The following is a 19733-nucleotide window of genomic DNA, read 5'->3' on the forward strand; positions in this document are numbered from 1 at the left end:
ACATGAAAACAATACACGCAACCAAACAGATTCCGACTGGCTCCGAGGCCGGCAGTTCCCGCTCCATTTCACGTCTGCCCGGAGACGAATGTCACCGAGCAGCGACTAAGTTTGTGGTCTATTTGCTACAGTGACACTTCTAATTTCCGGTAGGTGAATGTTCAATTGTAGTCAGAGAAAAGTTGCATGTTTTCCTCCCACCAGATTTTTGCCGAGTCATTATACTATGCAGGTGAAACTCGTAAAAATTAAATATTGTGTACAAGTCCATTCATGTCAGCAATTAATTTCAAATGTGAAACCAAAATGTGATATTAACTCATCATATGCAAAATGAGGTACACTACCGTTCAAAAGTTTGGGGTCACCCAAACAATTTTGTGGAATAGCCTTCATTTCTAAGAACAAGAATGGACTGTCGAGTTTCAGATGAAAGTTCTCTTTTTCTGGCCATTTTGAGCGTTTAATTGACCCCACAAATGTGATGCTCCAGAAACTCAATCTGCTCAAAGGAAGGTCAGTTTTGTAGCTTCTGTAACGAGCTAAACTGTTTTCAGATGTGTGAACATGATTGCAAAAGGGTTTTCTAATCATCAATTAGCCTTCTGAGCCAATGAGCAAACACATTGTACCATTAGAACACTGGAGTGATAGTTGCTGGAAATGGGCCTCTATACACCTATGTAGATATTGCACCAAAAAACAGACATTTGCAGTTAGAATAGTCATTTACCACATTAGCAATGTATAGAGTGTATTTCTTTAAAGTTAAGACTAGTTTAAAGTTATCTTCATTGAAAAGTACTGTGTTTTCCTTCAAAAATAAGGACATTTCAATGTGACCCCAAACTTTTGAACAGTAGTGTATGTCAAGCCTTTGTTATCATTTTGATGATATTGGCTTACACTTTTTGAAATCTGAGATTTTCAATTTAAGGTTTTCATAAACTGTAAGCCTGCGATGAGGTGGCGACTTGTCCAGGGTGTACCCCGCCTTCCGCTCGAATGCAGCTGAGATAGGCTCCAGCACCCCCCGCGACCGCGAAAGGGACAAGCGGTAGAAAATGTATGGATGGATGGATAAACTGTAAGCCACAATCATCAACATTATAACCATTAAAGGCTTGCCAAATCTCACTTTAGGTTAATATCACATATTATTAAATGTTACATTTGTGTGTAATTTCCACATTATTTATTTTGTTAAATTCAACAGAAGAATATTTTATTACATTTATTTTCAAAAAGGTAAAACATTTTCTTCTATGCTGCGTATGTAACCTCACTGTAGGCTTTCTTAGGGCATGTTATCTTTAAACTAAACAATATTACACATTACACCTAATCCACCTTTTTTTCCAAGGTTCAAGGTTTTATTGGTCACATGCAGAGTAGACCACAGTGAAATGCTTTTTTCCATTCTCTTCAGATATTGCATACAGTGGGATCCAAACACTAGTTGCAGAATCTAATACACTAAATACAAAAAATGCAAAAACTTGAATAGCTCTGATGTACATTAATTACAAGACAATAAGTTGCCCAATAAGTCACAGTAGTTATGGTAGAAGTATCAGTACAAGTAGAAGTACAGTAGTCAAATACAGTACCAGTGCAATGTCAAATAGTATAACAGTATATACAGTATAGGAAGTAACAAATTATAAAGGCCTACTGAAATGAAATGTTCTTATTTAAACGGGGATAGCAGATCCATTCTATGTGTCATACTTGATCATTTCGCGATATTGCCATATTTTTGCTGAAAGGATTTAGTAGAGAACATCGACGATAAAGTTCGCAACTTTTGCTCGCTGATAAAAAAGCCTTGCCTGTACCGGAAGTAGCGTGACGTCACAGGTTGTGGAGCGCCTCACATCTGCACATTGTTTACAATCATGGCCACCAGCAACGAGAGCGATTCAGACCGAGAAAGCGACGATTACCCCATTGATTTGAGCGAGGATGAAAGATTTGTGGATGAGGAAAGTGAGAGTGAAGGATTAGAGTGCAGTGCAGGACGCCAGGATGTATCTTTTTTCGCTCTGACCGTAACTTAGGTACAAGGGCTCATTGGATTCCACACTTTCTCCTTTTTCTATTGTGGATCACGGATTTGTATTTTAAACCACGTCGGATAGTATATCCTCTTGAAAATGAGAGTCGAGAACGCGAAATGGACATTCATAGCTACTTTTATCTCCACGACAATACATCGACGAAACACTTTAGCTACGGAGCTAACGTGATAGCATCGTGCTTAACTGCAGATAAAAACAGAAGAAATAAGCCCCTGACTGGAAGGATAGACCGAAGATCAACAATACTATTATTACTTCTACTATCAGGAGACACCGAACTAAACCCTGGACCTGTAACCACACGGTTAATGCTGTCCCGCCTGGCGAAGCCTAGCTATGCTGTTGCTAACGACACCATTGAAGCTAACTTAGCTACGGGACCTCGACAGAGCTATGCTAAAAACATTAGCTCTCCACCTACGCCAGCCCTCATCTGCTCATCACCACCCGTGTTCAACTGCGTTCAAGCGATCGACGGCGCGACGGAGGACTTCATCATCGGCCGCGGTCAGCGGCTAGCGTTTGATAGCGCGTCTGCTATCCAACTCAAAGTCCTCCTGGTTGTGTTGCTGCAGCCTGCCGCTAATACACCGATCCCACCTACAGCTTTCTTCTTTGCTGTCTCCATTGTTCATTAAACAAATTGCAAAAGATTCACCAACAGAGATGCCCAGAATACTATGGAATTTTGCGATGAAAACAAAGCTTTTTGTATTGGGACACAATGGTGTCCCAATACTTCCGCACAATCCGTGACGTCACGCGCAAACGTCATCATACCGAGACGTTTTCAGCCGGATATTTCCCGGGAAATTTAAAATGGCACTTTATAAGTGAACCCGGCCGTATTGGCATGTGTTGCAATGTTAAGATTTCATCATTGATATATAAACTATCAGACTGCGTGGTCGGTAGCAGTGGCTTTCAGTAGGCCTTTAAGGTGTCTACAGTTCTTTGGCAGTTGATTAGTGACAGTAGCATGAACAAAGGTAATGGAACAGTATGACATTATTTACAGTCATTGAATGAAGAGTATTGTAGTCCGGTAATTACAGTGGTAAGTAAAGTGATTCTTGTGCGTGCGGTTTTGTGCAATTGTGATAAATGTTAATCAGCGTTGTAACTAATCTGGTACAACTAATCCACCTTTTTTTCCTCTTTTTTTCCTAAATAAGAATCGTTAAAACACTGAATCGTTAAGCAGAATCTAAAGTGGAATCAGATCCGGGAAATTTTATCAATTCCCATCCCGACGGAAGTGTCACTGATCACTCTGTGGGCGCTGACAGCTGTGTGTGTCCGTTCTTCCTGCATCAAGCACAAAGAGGAGCGGGGCTGCTTCTCGCAGCTCACACACTCAGTCTTCCAACACATAAGAAAGTTAAAGTACCACTGATAGTCACGCACACACTAGGTGTGGTGAAATTACCCTCTGCATTTGACCCATCCCCTTGTTCAACCCCCTGGGAGGTGAGGTGAGCAGTAGCGGTAGCCGCGCTCGGGAATCATTTTGGTGATTTAACCCCCAATTCCAAGCCTTGATGCTGAGTGCCAAGCAGGGAGGTAATGGCTCCTATTTTTATAGTCTTTGGTATGACTCGGCCGGGGTTTGAACTCACAACCTATCCATCTCAGGGCGGACACTCTAACCACAAGGCCACTGAGCAGAAACAACGTCTTAGTTGGATGAACTGGTCAGTAAAAGACAACGTTTTTTTTCACCACCTTAAAGGCCTACTGAAATGATTTTTTTTAATTTAAACTGGGATAGCAGATCCATTCTATGTTTCATACTTGATCATTTCGCGATATTGCCATATTTTTGCTGAAAGGATTTAGTAGAGAACATCGACGATAAAGGTCGCAACTTTTGGTCGCTGATAAAAAAAGCCTTGCCTGTACCGGAAGTAGCGTGACGTCACAGGTTGAAGGACTCCTCACATTTCCCCATTGTTTACACCAGCAGCGAGAGCGATTCGGACCGAGAAAGCGACGATTACCCCATTAATTTGAGCGAGGATGAAAGATTTGTGGATGAGGAACATGAGAGTGAAGGCCTAGAGTGCAGTGCAGGACGTATCTTTTTTCGCTCTGACCGTAACTTAGGTAAAAGGGCTCATTGGATTCCACACTCTCTCCTTTTTCTATTGTGGATCATGGATTTGTATTTTAAACCACCTCGGATACTATATCCTCTTGAAAATGAGAGTCGAGAACGCGAAATGGACATTCACAGTGACTTTTATCCCCACGACAATACATCGGTGAAGCACTTTAGCTTCGGAGCTAAAGTGATAGCCTCGTGCTTAAATGAAGATAGAAACAAAATAAATAAGCCCCTGACTGGAAGGATAGACACAAGATCAACAATACTACTATCAGGAGACACCAAACCAAACACTGGACCTGTAACTACACGGTTAATGCTGTGCCGCCTGTCGAAGCCTAGCAATGCTATTGCTAACGACGCCATTGAAGGTAACTTAGCTACGGGACCTCGTCAGAGCTATGATAAAAACATTAGCGCTCCACCTACGCCAGCCCTCATCTGCTCATCAACACCCGTGCTCACCTGCGTTCCAGCGATCGACGGCGCGACGAAGGACTTCACCCGATGCGGTCGGCGGCTAGCGTTGGATAGCGCGTCTGCTATCAAACTCAAAGTCCTCCTGGTTGTGCTGCTGCAGCCAGCCGCTAATACACCGATCCCACCTACAGCTTTCTTCTTTGCAGTCTCCATTGTTCATTAAACAAATTGCAAAAGATTCACCAACACAGATGTCCAGAATACTGTGGAATTTTGCGATGAAAACAGAGCTGTTTGTATTAGGATACAATGTGTCCCAATACTTCCGCTTCAACCATTGACGTCACGCGCAAACGTTATCATACATAGATGTTTTCAAGCAAAGTTTCCCGGGAAATTTAAAATTGCACTTTATAAGTTAACCCGGCCGTATTGGCATGTGTTGCAATGTTAAGATTTCATGATTGATATATAAACTATCAGACTGCGTGGTCGGTAGTAGTGGCTTTCAGTAGGCCTTTAAAACTTAACACAAACTGCAATGCGCACTAGTAACTATGAGTGTCGGAGGGAATATTGAACAACAAATCAATGAAGTGACAAACTTGCCATCCAAATAATACCCCGTTTGTTGCTGCTCAGTGGCCTAGTGGTAAGAGTGTCCGCCCTGAGACTGGGGGGTTGTGAGTTCAAACCCCGGCCGAGTCATACCAAAGACTTTAAAAATGGGACCCATTGCCTCCCTGCCTTGGCACTCAGCATCAAGGGTAGGAATTGGGGGTTAAATCACCAAAAATTATTCCCGAGCACAGCCACTGCTGCTGTTCAGGGGATGAACAAGGGGATGGGTCAAATGCAGAGGATAATTTCACCACACCTAGTGTGTGTGTGACTATCGTTGGGACTTTAACTTTAACTTTTTAAAGAACATACAGCCATGGAAGCACATTCAATCAATTTATTAAGCAGAGATAACACAAACCACTGAAAGATTCAAATGAGTTACCGTCAGAGCCGACAAATGGTAAATGAGTTATACATGTATAGCGCTTTTCTACCTTCAAGGTACTCAAAGTGCTTTGACACTATTTCCACATTCACACACACATTCACACACTGATGGCGGGAGCTGCCATGCAAGGCGCTAACCACGACCTATCAGGAGCAAGGGTGAAGTGTCTTGCTCATGGACACAACGGATGTGACTAGGTTGGTAGGAGCTGGGGATCGAACCAGGAACCCTCACGTTGCTGGCACGGCCACTCTCCCCCCAAAAGTGACAAACTGCCACTGCTTGCCTGCCAAACTAACAAAAACAGCCAAAGCTAAAATGCCTGTGATACTCAGACTGACCATGGACTCGCTGACGTCACACGTCACTAAGCAACAGGCACCATATTTTAAAGGCACACACACAAACGCACGCACTGAACTCATGTATACTTTATATGAAACTCATCTCAACTACATTATGCCAGACATTTGAAGTTTTTTTTAAGTAACGTGTTAATTACTTTCACAAGTAAATAATTACATCTATTAAAGACTAATTCCGGGAGTAACTCAATTACTTTTTTGGTAAAGTAATGAGTAACTATAATTGATTACTTTTTAAAAAGTTATTTTCAGAACACAGCCGGTCACACAGCATCATGAAGCAGTTGGCAGGTTGGTGTTCCTAATCCAATCCAATCCACTTTACTTGTATAGCACATTTGAACAAGAAAAATGTTTCCAAAATGCTGCACAACAATATTAAAAACAATATTCAAATATTATCCTTAGCTCCACCAATGACTGAATAAAAACAAAAAATGAATAAATATAAAAACAATATAAAAATAAATATGATTAAAAACGATTTTAAAGGGTAAAACCAATTAAAACAGTAAATATAAATATAAATTTAAAAAAAACAGAGGACAACAGAGGACCACACAACTCACGTAGTGTTAAAAGCCAAAGAATAAAAGTGGGTCTTAAGACGAGACTTAAAACACTCCACTGTGGGAGCAGTTGGAACATGGAGGGGCAGAGTGTTCCAGAGCTTAGGGCCGACCACAGAGAAGGCTCCCCTGGTTTTAAGTCTGGTCTTGGGCATCACGAGCTGGAGCTGGCCTCAGAGCGCGCGCAGGAGTGTAAATTTGGATGAGGTCTGAGATATATTTAAACGGGGATAGCAGGTCCATTCTATGTCATACTTGATCATTTTGCGGTATTGCCATATTTTTGCTGAAAGGATTTAGTGGAGAACATCGACGATAAAGTTCGCAACTTTTGGTAGCTGATAAAAAAGCCTTGCCTGTACCGGAAGTAGCAGACGATATGCGCGTGACGTCACAGGTTGTGGAGCTCCTCACATCTGCACATAGTTTACAATCATGGCCACAAGCAGCGAGAGCGATTCGGACCGAGAAAGTGACGATTTCCCCATTAATTTGAGCGAGGATGAAAGAATTGTGGATGAGGAAAGTGAGAGTGAAGGATTAGCGGGCAGTGGAAGCGATTCAGATAGGGAAGATGCTGTGAGAGGCGGGTGGGACCTGATATTCAGGATGAGGTCTGAGATATACTGAGGTGCCAGTCCATGTAAAGCTTTAAAAACAAACAGCAAGGTTTTAAAATCAATTCTAAAATGAACAGTGCAAACTCTGAAGAATTGGGGTTATATGCTGGCGTTTCCTGGCCCCTGTTAAAAGTCCTGCTGCCGCGTTCTGGACTAACTGCAACCGGGAGAGAGCTTTTTGGCTAATGCCAGCATAAAGTGCATTGCAGTAGTCCAGGCCACTTGAAATAAAAGCATGCACGACTTGTTCAAAAAGGTTAAATGATAAAAACAGTTTTACCTTTGCTAAAAGACAAAGATGATAAAAACACGATTTTAAAACGCCATTGACTTGTTTGTAAAGTTTAAAATAATCGCTGTCTATAGTGACGCCAAGGCTGGTGACTTTGGGACGCACATCATTTTGCAATGGTCCCAAGTCAGTGAGGGCCGGACCAAAAACAAAAATTTCTGTTTTTCCCTCATTCATTATTAAAAAATTCTGGGCTAACCAAGCCTTGATGTCCCATAGACAGTTGAGAAGGGGTGTCAGGGGGCCGTGGGCCTTTTGAAATTCCTGGCTAAAATCTTTGTGTGAATGTCTTATAATAATGTTTACCTATAAAAACAGTATTGTTAAAGGTCAAATATGTTCATGTTGCTGCTGACGTTTAAACATGTCCTCCTAAACCAGAGAATATTATTTTACATTTTGTTCTTTTGTCTTTTTGTTAGCTGAATAATTGAGCATAGCTAAATGTTGTTTTTTTTAAAGAAGATTGGAGATTACATTACACTTTTCTTATATTATTTCTAATGCTTTTTCTTTTTTTCTTACCTAAAAACACCACTTAAAGGCCTACTGAAATGAGATTTTCTTATTTAAACGGGGATAGCAGGTCCATTCTATGTGTCATACTTGATCATTTTGCGGTACTGCCATATTTTTGCTGAAAGGATTTAGTGGAGAACATCGACGATAAAGTTCGCAACTTTTGGTCGCTGATAAAAAAGCCTTGCCTGTACCGGAAGTAGCAGACGATATGCGCGTGACGTCACAGGTTGTGGAGCTCCTCACATCTGCACATAGTTTACAATCATGGCCAAAAGCAGCGAGAGCGATTCGGACCGAGAAAGTGACGATTTCCCCATTAATTTGAGCGAGGATGAAAGATTTGTGGATGAGGAAAGTGAGAGTGAAGGATTAGAGGGCAGTGGAAGCAATTCAGATAGGGAAGATGCTGTGAGAGGCGGGTGGGACCTGATATTCAGCTGGGAATGACTAAAACAGTAAATAAACACAAGACATATATATACTCTATTAGCCACAATACAACCAGGCTTATATTTAATATGCCACTAATTAATCCCGCATAACAAACACCTCCCCCTCCCGTCCATATAACCCGCCAATACAACTCAAACACCCGCACAACACACTCAATCCCACAGCCCAAAGTACCGTTCACCTCCCCAAAGTTCATACAGCACATATATTTCCCCAAAGTCCCCAAAGTTACGTACGTGACATGCACATAGCGGCACACACGTACGGGCAAGCGATCAAATGTTTGGAATCCGCAGCTCATGCGTACTCACGGTACCGCGTCTGTGTATCCAACTCAAAGTCCTCCTGGTAAGAGTCTCTGTTGTCCCAGTTCTCCACAGGCCAATGGTAAAGCTTGACTGTCATCTTTCGGGAATGTAAACAATGAAACACCGGCTACGTGTTTGTGTTGCTGCAGCCGGCCGAAATACACCGCTTCCCACCAACAGCTTTCTTCTTTGCTATCTCCATTGTCCATTGAACAAATTGCAAAAGATTCACCAACGCAGATATCCAGAATACTGTAGAATTTTGCGATGAAAACAGTAGTGGTGGACTTGAAGTGGGTGTGGCATGGATGATTGTTTGGCGCCCAATAAAAGACTTGATGGAGGATTCTTCAAAAGCAAGGCTTCAGTCAGCAGATGTTAAAGCAGCATAAATCTACTGGAGCCTATCCTATCTCTAGCTGGCCACAATGCTGTCCCAAAATGTCCTCTACAATCCGTGACGTCACGCGCAGGCGTCATCATACCGAGACGTTTTCAGCAGGATATTTTGCGGGAAATTTAAAATTGCACTTTAGTAATCTAACCCGGCTGTATTGGCATGTGTTGCAATGTTAAGATTTCATCATTGATATATACCGTAATTTCCGGACTATAAGCCGCACCTGACTATAAGCCGCACCAGCTAAATTTAGGGGAAAATACAGATTGCTCCATATATAAGCCGCACCCGACTATAAGCCGCAGGGTTTTGATGTGTAATTAGCGTAGTATATAGGGGTTCCTGCTACCACGGAGGGGATTGTCGGGACAGAGATGACTGTTTGGGAACGCAAAGCGTCCCATTTATTAACAATAAATCTTTCAATCATTCAATCAAACTTTCACATCTTTGACATGGCGAACAGCATTCGTGCAGAGTACAAATAATACAACGGTGCAAAGTAATACAAAGTGCTCGCCTGTACGTTATCAAAATAACCAGCCTACCGGTATATGAAAAGTCAGTCTTTAATCATTGTGTCATCGTCTTCCTCCTGCGTACTAAAACCACCGAAATCCTCTTCGTCTGTGTCGGAGAAGAACATGCCGTAAATAAGCCGCACCCTTGTATAAGCCGCAGGGACCAGAACGAGGGGAAAAAGTAGCGGCTTACAGTCCGGAAATTACGGTAAACTATCAGTCAGTAGTAGTGGGTTTCAGTAGGCCTTTAAAGGGGCTGTTTGCAACTTTTACACAGATGTCTAGAGGGCGCCAACTTTCCAATGTACTTTACACAGTACATCCAGTCCTCTTACGGCCTCGTAAATACACGTGCAGGCGCATTAGCTTTAGGTGTTGTTAGCTAAGAATAGCAATTTGGATAGCTAGCGTTAGCTGTCATTGAATGTATATTCTATCATGACTACAATTTATACGTTGCTTCTGTTGGACTGCTTTTGTATGTGTGCACACACTCCATTCAAGGCTGTAAACACCAATCATTTTATTCGGGCTGGCAAAAAATGTTGTTGCATAAACTTTGTAATTTTGAAAAATATAGACAATTGTCAAAGAAAGTTGTTTTATTAAACAGATGGTGTTCTTGTTATATTTTTGCTTCCAAAAATGTTACTGTGAGCAAGTTGCACACAGCCCCTTTAAGTTGGGGTCCTATTATGCAAAATCTACTTTTCTTACTTGTTGGTACCCGTTTTTGCGTATTTAGGATCCCTATCAGTCACCAAAATATAAAATCAAGGCATGGTGGAGATATTTAGTTACGTCAACGGATATTTCTATTTATAGGTTAGTTAATGGGGCCAAACTAAATCGGGACATGAGTTTTGATCCATATCGCCCAGCCCTACACTCGTGTTACCGACAGTTTAGGGATGTTCCCTGTGTTTAATTAAGCGTTACAGTAGGCTTTATGATGTATGAGTGCACATGTGTACCTTGTTTGGGTGTGATATTTTTCATTTAGTAGCACCGGTGAAAAAAATAAGTGTACAGCACTGCAGTTGCCAGAATTTTATCATAAAATAAACAGTGGTACCGTATTTCCATTTACAGTAATATGCTGTAAAAACAAACGTAGATTTTACATTAAAATTCTGGCAACTGACAGTTTAGCATAAAATCTACAGATTGTTTTTTACAGTGTATGTAAAACAATATAATAGTCAAATGCATAGGCAAGTGTGTAATAATATCATGAGGAAAATCCTTATACTGTATGTTTATATTCATATTCACTGTTACAATCAGCCCCCTGAGGGCAGCCATAACTGCGATGCGGCTCTTAATAAAAATGAGTTTGACACCCCTGGTATAGATAGTTCACACTGCAAAAAGTCAGTGTTCAAAAACAAGAAAAAAAAAATACAACTAAGCAAAATTATCTGCCAATAGAATAAGAAAATTTGCCTTTTAAGACTTTCCAAAACAAGTAAAATTAGCTAACCTCAATGAACCCTCAATGAAAATACCTTAAAATAAGTATTTTCTCACTAATAACAACTGTACTACTATATGAGTACGTATCTTCTATTGTTTCATTGAAAATAAAACAGCAAAGTCCATTTGGCTGTCATCTGTTTTAATTATGAGACACAATTGTGTCAAAGTCATGATTTTTTTTTTCATGCTTGAAATAAGAAATGATTACTTTAAAAAAGCAGTTTTATACTTGTGAGTGTTGATGACAACAGTTGATATTCTAGTTTCAAGCATGTTTTACTCAATATGGGTCATCAAATCTCAGCAACAAGCTGTAATATCTTACTGAGATCATTTAGGACCAAAACACTTAAAACAAGTAAAACACTCTAACATAAAATCTGCTTAGTGAGAAGAATTATCTTATCAGACAGAAAATAAGCAAATATCACCCTTATTTGAGATATTTCATCTTACTTAGATTTCAGTTTTTGCAGTTCAGATACCTCTTGTAGCTACCTACATCATGGTGCTACTTCCTTAAATCTTGTGCTTATGGTTACAAAAATAACCGACTTGGTTATTAAAAAGGAAGTCTTGCCACTTGTGGTTTGAGACAAGCACAGCCTTGATTAGATTTTTGCACATGTGAAAGCCAGGCTAGGAAACTGGAACTGAAGTCAGGTCGTTGACTCCAGAGACGTCTCAACTGTGCGCTCTGTATTTCCTCCTTAGGGGCTGTCATTATTACCACAGCCAGTAGAGGGCACCTGGTATGCGGTCTATACTAATGGCACAAATACGAAATAACCATATTTACTTCTCATTTTTTAAATATTTACCTTGAATGTTATTTACTGTAGGGACTAGTAAACTGAGGTATTACCTTCCTGAAACATTTTAAGAGCTGAAGTGGAAGAAGATTACTTTAAAGCAGGCAGCGGGACGGAGCTTTTAGAAGAGACCCGCCAGAGAGTATTAATACAATAAGCACAGAAAATATAATACAAGAATGTTTTTATCAACCGTAATCCGGAGATACGAGGCCAAACCAACCTGGGAAACATAATCCCAAGGAGAAGGTCAGGGATGCACTTGTACATGGACTCCCTCCGTGCCTCAAACAGGCTTCAAATAATCAACAGATAATCTTTAAGAGGACATTGTCCCTTGTCCCTTCCCGTTCCGTGACACCGGGTTAAGCTTTCAGGGACAGGTCAACTTCTTAACTTCCACATTAAGAATTACATACAGGTATGATATCGAGATGTGTTTGTTGGCCGCCATGTAACATAAATCAGGCCGTTAATCTTTTGAAGCTCATCCTTGCCAGATTTGCAGACATTTTTCAAGAAGAAGGGTTCGACCTACAAGGTGTTGTTACACCAAGAAAACTTTGTTGACCTTTGAGGAAGTAATTTAAAAATGATTTGTTGTAGGGCTTGGCGTTATAGAACAAAACTCATATACCGATATATTTTGGCTGAATATCAATATACAATATATATTGTGACGTTTTTTATGGAAAGGGAATTTAAAGAAAGTTTGATCATATTACACCTATACTGGCTCCCCTGCACTGGCTTCCTGTTCACTTAAAGGCCTACTGAAAGCCACTACTAGCGACCACGCAATCTGATAGTTTATATATCAATGATGAAATCTTAACATTGCAACACATGCCAATACGGACGGGTCAACTTATAAAGTGCAATTTTAAATTTCCCGCTAAACTTCCGGTTGAAAACGTCTATGTATGATGACATATGCGCGTGACGTCAATCGTTGAAACGGAAGTATTCGGACACATTGTATCCAATACAAAAAGCTCGGTTTTCATCGCAAAATTCCACAGTGTTCTGGACATCTGTGTTGGTGAATCTTTTGCAATTTGTTTAATGAACAATGAAGACTGCAAAGAAGAAAGCTGTAGGTGGGATCGGTGTATTAGCGGCTGGCTGCAGCAACACAACCAGGAGGACTTTGACTTGGATAGCAGACGCGCAATCCGACGCTAGCCGCCGACCGCATTGATGATCGGGTGAAGTCCTTCGTCGCTCCGTCGATCGCTGGAACGCATTTGAACACGGGTGTTGATGAGCAGATGAGGGCTGGCTGGCATAGGTGGATAGCTAATGTTTTTAGCATAGCTCTGTGAGGTCCCGTTGCTAAGTTAGCTTTAATGGCGTCGTTAGCAACAGCATTGTTAAGCTTCGCCAGGCTGGAAAGCATTAACCGTGTAGTTACATGTCCCTGGTTTAATAGCATTGTTGATCTTCTGTCTATCCTTCCAGTCAGGGATTTATTTACTTTGTTTCTATATGCAGTTAAGCACGATGCTATCACGTTAGCTCCATAGCTAAGTTAGCTTCAATGGCGTCGTTAGCAACAGCATTTTTAAGCTTCGCCAGGCTGGAAAGCATTAACCGTGTATTTACATGTCCCTGGTTTAATAGCATTGTTGATCTTCTGTCTATCTTTCCAGTCGGGGATTTATTTATTTTGTTTCTATATGCAGTTAAGCACGATGCTATCACGTTAGCTCCATAGCTAAGTTAGCTTCAATGGCGTCGTTAGCAACAGCATTTTTAAGCTTCGCCAGGCTGGAAAGCATTAACCATGTAGTTACATGTCCCTGGTTTAATAGTATTGTTGATCTTCTGTCTATCCTTCCAGTCAGGGATTTATGTATTTTGTTTCTATCTGCATTTAAGCACGATGCTATCACGTTAGCTCCGTAGCTAAAGTGTTTCGTCGATGTATTGTCGTGGAGATAAAAGTCACTGTGAATGTCCATTTCGCGTTCTCGACTCTCATTTTCAAGAGGATATAGTATCCGAGGTGGTTTAAAATACAAATCCGTGATCCACAATAGAAAAAGGAGAGAGTGTGGAATCCAATGAGCCAGCTTGTACCTAAGTTACGGTCAGAGCGAAAAAAATATATGTCTTGCACTGCATTCTAGTGCTTAACTCTAACGTCCCTCATCCACAAATCTTTCATCCACGCTCAAATTAATGGGGTAATCGTCGCTTTCTCGGTCCAAATCGCTCTAGCTGCATTGAAAACAATAGGAAAATATGAGGAGGTGATCAACTGACTACGTCACGCTACTTCCGGTACAGGCAAGGCTTTTTTTTTTATCAGATACCAAAAGTTGCTATCTTTATCGTCGTTGTTCTCTACTAAATCCTTTCAGCAAAAATATGGCAATATCGCGAAATGATCAAGTATGACACATAGAATGGATCTGCTATCCCCGTTTAAATAAAAAAAATTCATTTCAGTAGGCCTTTAAATATCTGCTTGACTTATGATTTTAAAGCAAGTCATCCACCAAATTGTATAGTGTAAAAATGACAATAGATTTTAGGGTAAAACACTGGCAGCTCAGTCGTCACAGTTTTACAGTAAAAAACAATTTTATACTGTTTTTCCATTCACAGTAATACACCGTAAAAACAGGCAGCTTAGTCCAGGGCTGTACAGTGCGAGCATTTTAGTCACATTTGCGACTAAAAATAGGTTGTGTGAGTATTGAAAAAAAAAAAGTACCACACGTGTTTCGTCGATGTATTGTCGTGGAGATAAAAGTCACTGTGAATGTCCATTTCGCGTTCTCGACTCTCATTTTCAAGAGGATTTAGTATCCGAGGTGGTTTAAAATACAAATCCATGATCCACAATAGAAAAAGGAGAGAGTGTGGAATCCAATGAGCCAGCTTGTACCTAAGTTACGGTCAGAGAGAAAAAATATACGTCCTGCACTGCACTCTAGTCCTTCACTCTCACTTTCCTCATCCACGAATCTTTCATTCTAGCTCAAATTAATGGGGTAATCGTCGCTTTCTCGGTCCGAATCGCTCTCGCTGCTGGTGTAAACAATGGGGAAATGTGAGGAGCTCCACAACCTGTGACGTCACGCTACTTCCGGTACAGGCAAGGCTTTTTTATCAGCAACCAAAACTTTATCGTCGATGTTCTCTACTAAATCCTTTCAGCAAAAATATGGCAATATCACAAAATGATCAAGTATGACACATAGAATGGATCTGCTATCCCCGTTTAAATAAAAACATTTCATTTCAGTAGGCCTTTAAGATGCGACTTTAAGGTTTTACTACTTAGGTATAAAACACTAAACGGTCTAGCTCCATCCTATCTTGCTGATTGTATTGTACCATATGTCCCGGCAAGAAATCTGTGTTCACAGAACTCCGGCTTATTAGTGATTCTGGGGGGGTCTGCAGTCCCCTCCAAGGTTTCTTATTGTAATCCCATTGGGTTGAGTTTTTTTCTTGCCCTGATGTGGGATCTGAGTCGAGGATGCCGTTGTGGCTTGTGCAGCCTTTTGAGACACTTGTGATTTAGGGCTATATAAATAAACTTTGATTGATTGATTGATTGATTGATTTTAGGCGATATGGCCTAAAAAAGGCCATATCGCCCAGCTGATTACTAGAGATGTCCGATAATGCCTTTTTTGCCGATATCCAATATTCCGACATTGTCCAACTCTTAATTACCGATTCCGATATCAACCGATACCGATATATACAGTCGTGGAATTAACACATTATCATGCCTAATTTTGTTGTGATGCCCGCTGGATGCATTAAACAATGTAACAAGGTTTTCCAAAATAAATCAACTCAAGTTATGGAAAAAAAAATGCCAACATGGCACTGCATATTTATTATTGAAGTCACAAAGTGCATTATTTTTTTTAACATGCCTCAAAACAGCGGGGTTTGGTGGTAGCGGGGGGTGTTGAGGTGGGGGAGGGGTGGGGTACCGGGGGGTGTATATTGTAGCGTCCCGGAAAAGTTAGTGCTGCAAGGGGTTCCGGGTATTTGTTCTGTTGTTACGGTGGGGATGTTCTCCCGAAATGTGTTTGTCATTCTTGTTTGGTGTGGGTTCACAGTGTGGCGCATACTTGTAACAGTGTTAAATATGTTTATACGGCCACCCTCAGTGTGACCTGTATGGCTGTTGACCAAGTATGCCTTGCATTCACTTGTGTGTGTGAAAAGCCGTAGATATTATGTGACTGGGCCGGCACACAAAGGCAGTGCCTTTAAGGTTTATTGGCGCTCTGTACTTCTCCCTACGTCCGTGTACACAGCGGCGTTTTAAAAAGTCATACATTTTACTTTTTGAAACAGATACCGATAATTTTGAAACCGATACCGATCATTTCCTATATTACATTTTAAAGCATTTATCGGCCAATAATATCTGCAGTCCGATATTATCGGACATCTCTACTGATTACTACTCACTGCAGACTTCATGAGATACTTGAATGGTTTCTTGATATTGGCTCGTGGCCTTTACAATTATTCATGACAAAATTGGCTCGCTCCCCCCCCTCCAAATAATTCTGCATAGCTTGACGTGCACCTCCAAAAAACAACCTGACCTTGTATCACATCGACTTGTTCAGAGGGTATGCAGCCAAACTTCGCGTTACCTTTTCTCTGATTTCAGATCAACATTAAGAAGAAAAGTAACTAGGGAGTTAACATGCATCTCCGAGAAGAGCTCTAAGCCGACGTCTAGGCCGAGGCCGATTATTAAAACTATAAATTAAAACAAACTCGATAACTTTGCCGGCTTTGATGAATTGCGTTAGTTTTCTTCGTCTCTAACTTTCAAACAGGGTGCAAGAGGGTTCACTCTTTGCATTGTTCCCATCACCTGAGTATGTTTTTTCAATAGTAGAATTGAATGAAATGAGTCAAGCTTCTTGGACTCACGAGTCGCGACTCATTATCGATAAGCACAGCAAAGTAACAAAAATTAGGAGATGATCGTAAAACCAAATGTACCTGTGTGGGAATATTTGGGGTTTAAAACGAACACGAGCAAAATGAGCCCATCAACACAAACGATCGAAATGCCGAATTCGTTAGAAAGTGATGGCGACAAAGAAAGACAACAACAAAAAAATCACCCGACTCAGTTATTGAAATGGGGAAAAAAAACTGCATTTCAAGATCTGAAGTGCAAACACAAATTGAGAGTCCATTTTATTTTCATGTTTGTTTACTTATTTGGGATGACTAAAAGTTCTCAACCTTTCAATTAAAAAAGGTAAAAAAAATACTACAGTAATGAGAAATAAATTTGTGTTTGAAAGCATTACTTGCATTATTATTATCATATATTATAATTACACTTGTGTTTAATTTGGTCTCAAAATAATGCTGACAATAATATTTTGTTCAGCAGAATTTATTATCGGCCCAGGCCTACTGACGTTAGAGATGGTGTAGTGCAGAGGTGTCAAAGTCGTTTTCACTGAGGGCCACATCGCAGTTATGTTCGGCCCCAGAGGGCCACTTCTAACAGTGAATACTATTATTACACAATTTTAATGCATTTTATTAGTAGATTTTTTTAAAAACTAAAATGGGAAAGTTGCAATTATTTCACCTCGAAATGTAATGTATATTACTGTAAAGGGAAAAACAGTACTGCTGTTTTTATGGTAAAAAAATTTTTTTTTTAAAAGGCAGCTCAGAATTTTACTTTAAAATGTACATTTGTTTTTTTTACTGTAAATAAAAACTGCAATTTTACAGTAAAATTTTGGCACTTGAGCTGCCAGTTTGTTTGTTTGTTTTTACTGCAAATCAACAACTGTACATTTTTCGGTGTATTACTGTAAATGCCAAAACGACAGTTTATTACAGTAAAAAAAATGTACTGTTTTTTTCATTTAGAGAAAAATGCTGTAAAAACCACAGTAACTTTCACAATTTTACCATGAAATCTATTGCTACTTTTACATTGCACAATTCGATGAATAACTTGCTTTGAAATCATTATTAGTATTTATTTCTATTTAAAAATGTTTGAATGTTTGATCATATATTTTTGCAAAATTAGACAGTATTTAAGTTGTTAAGTACATATATTTTGTTTTCCCCAAAATAGAATGAAAGAATACATTTAGTGAAAAAAAGTTACAGTACTTTATTGATACATATTATTTCCAGGCTTTCTAGGGCCAAATAAAATGAAGTGGCGGGCCACATCTGGCCCCCAGGCCTTGAGTTTGACACCTGTGGTGTAGTGACTAAGAGGTGCAGTAAATTATCATTTTATATTCAGTAAATTAGAGTTACTTATTGTCTAAAGTGGGGCATAAATAGTTCTGAGTTGTAACCCCATTCTCCCTCTCTGTTAAAACAATGGCAATACCCTGCTTTCGTCAAATTCATCGGGTACAAATTTCCCCAATGACAAAACAGTTTTCAAGCTCTGCCTTCTAATTGCAGGGTTCGTACACCTTTTCCATGGCCAAATTCAAGCACTTTTTAAGGACTTTCAAGATCAGTTTTTCCAGTACCCTTCAATAGGCGAAAAACCAGTGTGAATCAATCCATAGCCTTGTTGTTTGAGGTCACCAAATGGTGTCTGTAGGAAAAATACGGAAAATCTGCTAAAGCCTAAGCCTAACATTGAACAAGCAGTAATCATTAACGGAATGGGGCATAGAAAATGAAGCAGTGTGACTATTCAATGTCATCGGTGTTTGCAAACGTGTCTCCATTTGTGTTGTTTTTCAAATTTCTTGTTCTTTGAAGTGCTTTTTTCCTAACATCAAAAACAGGGGGCAATTTAGAAATGGTTTACCTTTAAGTAACCTATCAATAAGATAGGCTACTGAAAATATATTTTATCAGCTGGACCTGAGCCTACTGTTCAAATATTTAGGCTACAAACTTCCGTTTTTAATGCATGTCTCTCTCTTTAGTTTTTGTATGGTTTTAATTCCATCTAAATGTTACCAATGAAAATAAAATCAGACGACTAAACACGAAAATATAAATGTCAACTTCTTTTCTACAACTTAGTCATTCACAACCTTGCGATTGTAGGCTCGCCATGGCACTCAGTGTTTACCTTAGGCATATTATGCGCAAACGTCAGCTGAGCTTAGATTTTTAGTTGAGGGAAGTTCTTAACATTATAATTTATCATTGACAAACGTTCACTATTTTCCTTTCTTAGCTCGTAATAACTGTCCATAATTAACATGTAATCTAGCGCTGATCTCACAGTTTAGGTCTAGGATGTACCAAAAGGTTAGACAACAAAACTTTAGATAACGTCAGTTAACTTGTAGGGCAAGTAATGTCTGTGGCTTACTTTTCATATGACGAGAGAGAGCCGACTCTCCCATTGCCAAAAGCTGGATATTCTTTTTGCATACTTTGCAGCAGGCTACACGTGGATTTGGTCCACGTTTTATCCAAAGTTTGAATTTGTCATTTTCCATCCAATGTTCATTAAAACGACAACCTCCCGGCATGATGGACCGATGCACCACTGTCCCTCTTGGGGCGTATATACGGCTCTGGTATGACAACAACCTAATGCAAGGTCTTGTGCAAAGCCAACAGATCAAGCGTGTAGCTTTTATTTCTAAGAAAACTCATTTTATTTTTTTCCATTTTATAATAAGCCTATTGAGTCAGACTGCCGAGAAATATGACGAACATTTCCAAGCACTTCACCCCAAATTTTTTGTTGTGTTTTCAAACCCTGAAAACACAACATTAAAATCCAAGCATTTTCAAGGTTTTTAAGCACC

The sequence above is a fragment of the Entelurus aequoreus genome, linkage group LG23, assembly GCF_033978785.1.
Source record: "Entelurus aequoreus isolate RoL-2023_Sb linkage group LG23, RoL_Eaeq_v1.1, whole genome shotgun sequence".
NCBI classification, from domain to species: domain Eukaryota; kingdom Metazoa; phylum Chordata; class Actinopteri; order Syngnathiformes; family Syngnathidae; genus Entelurus; species Entelurus aequoreus.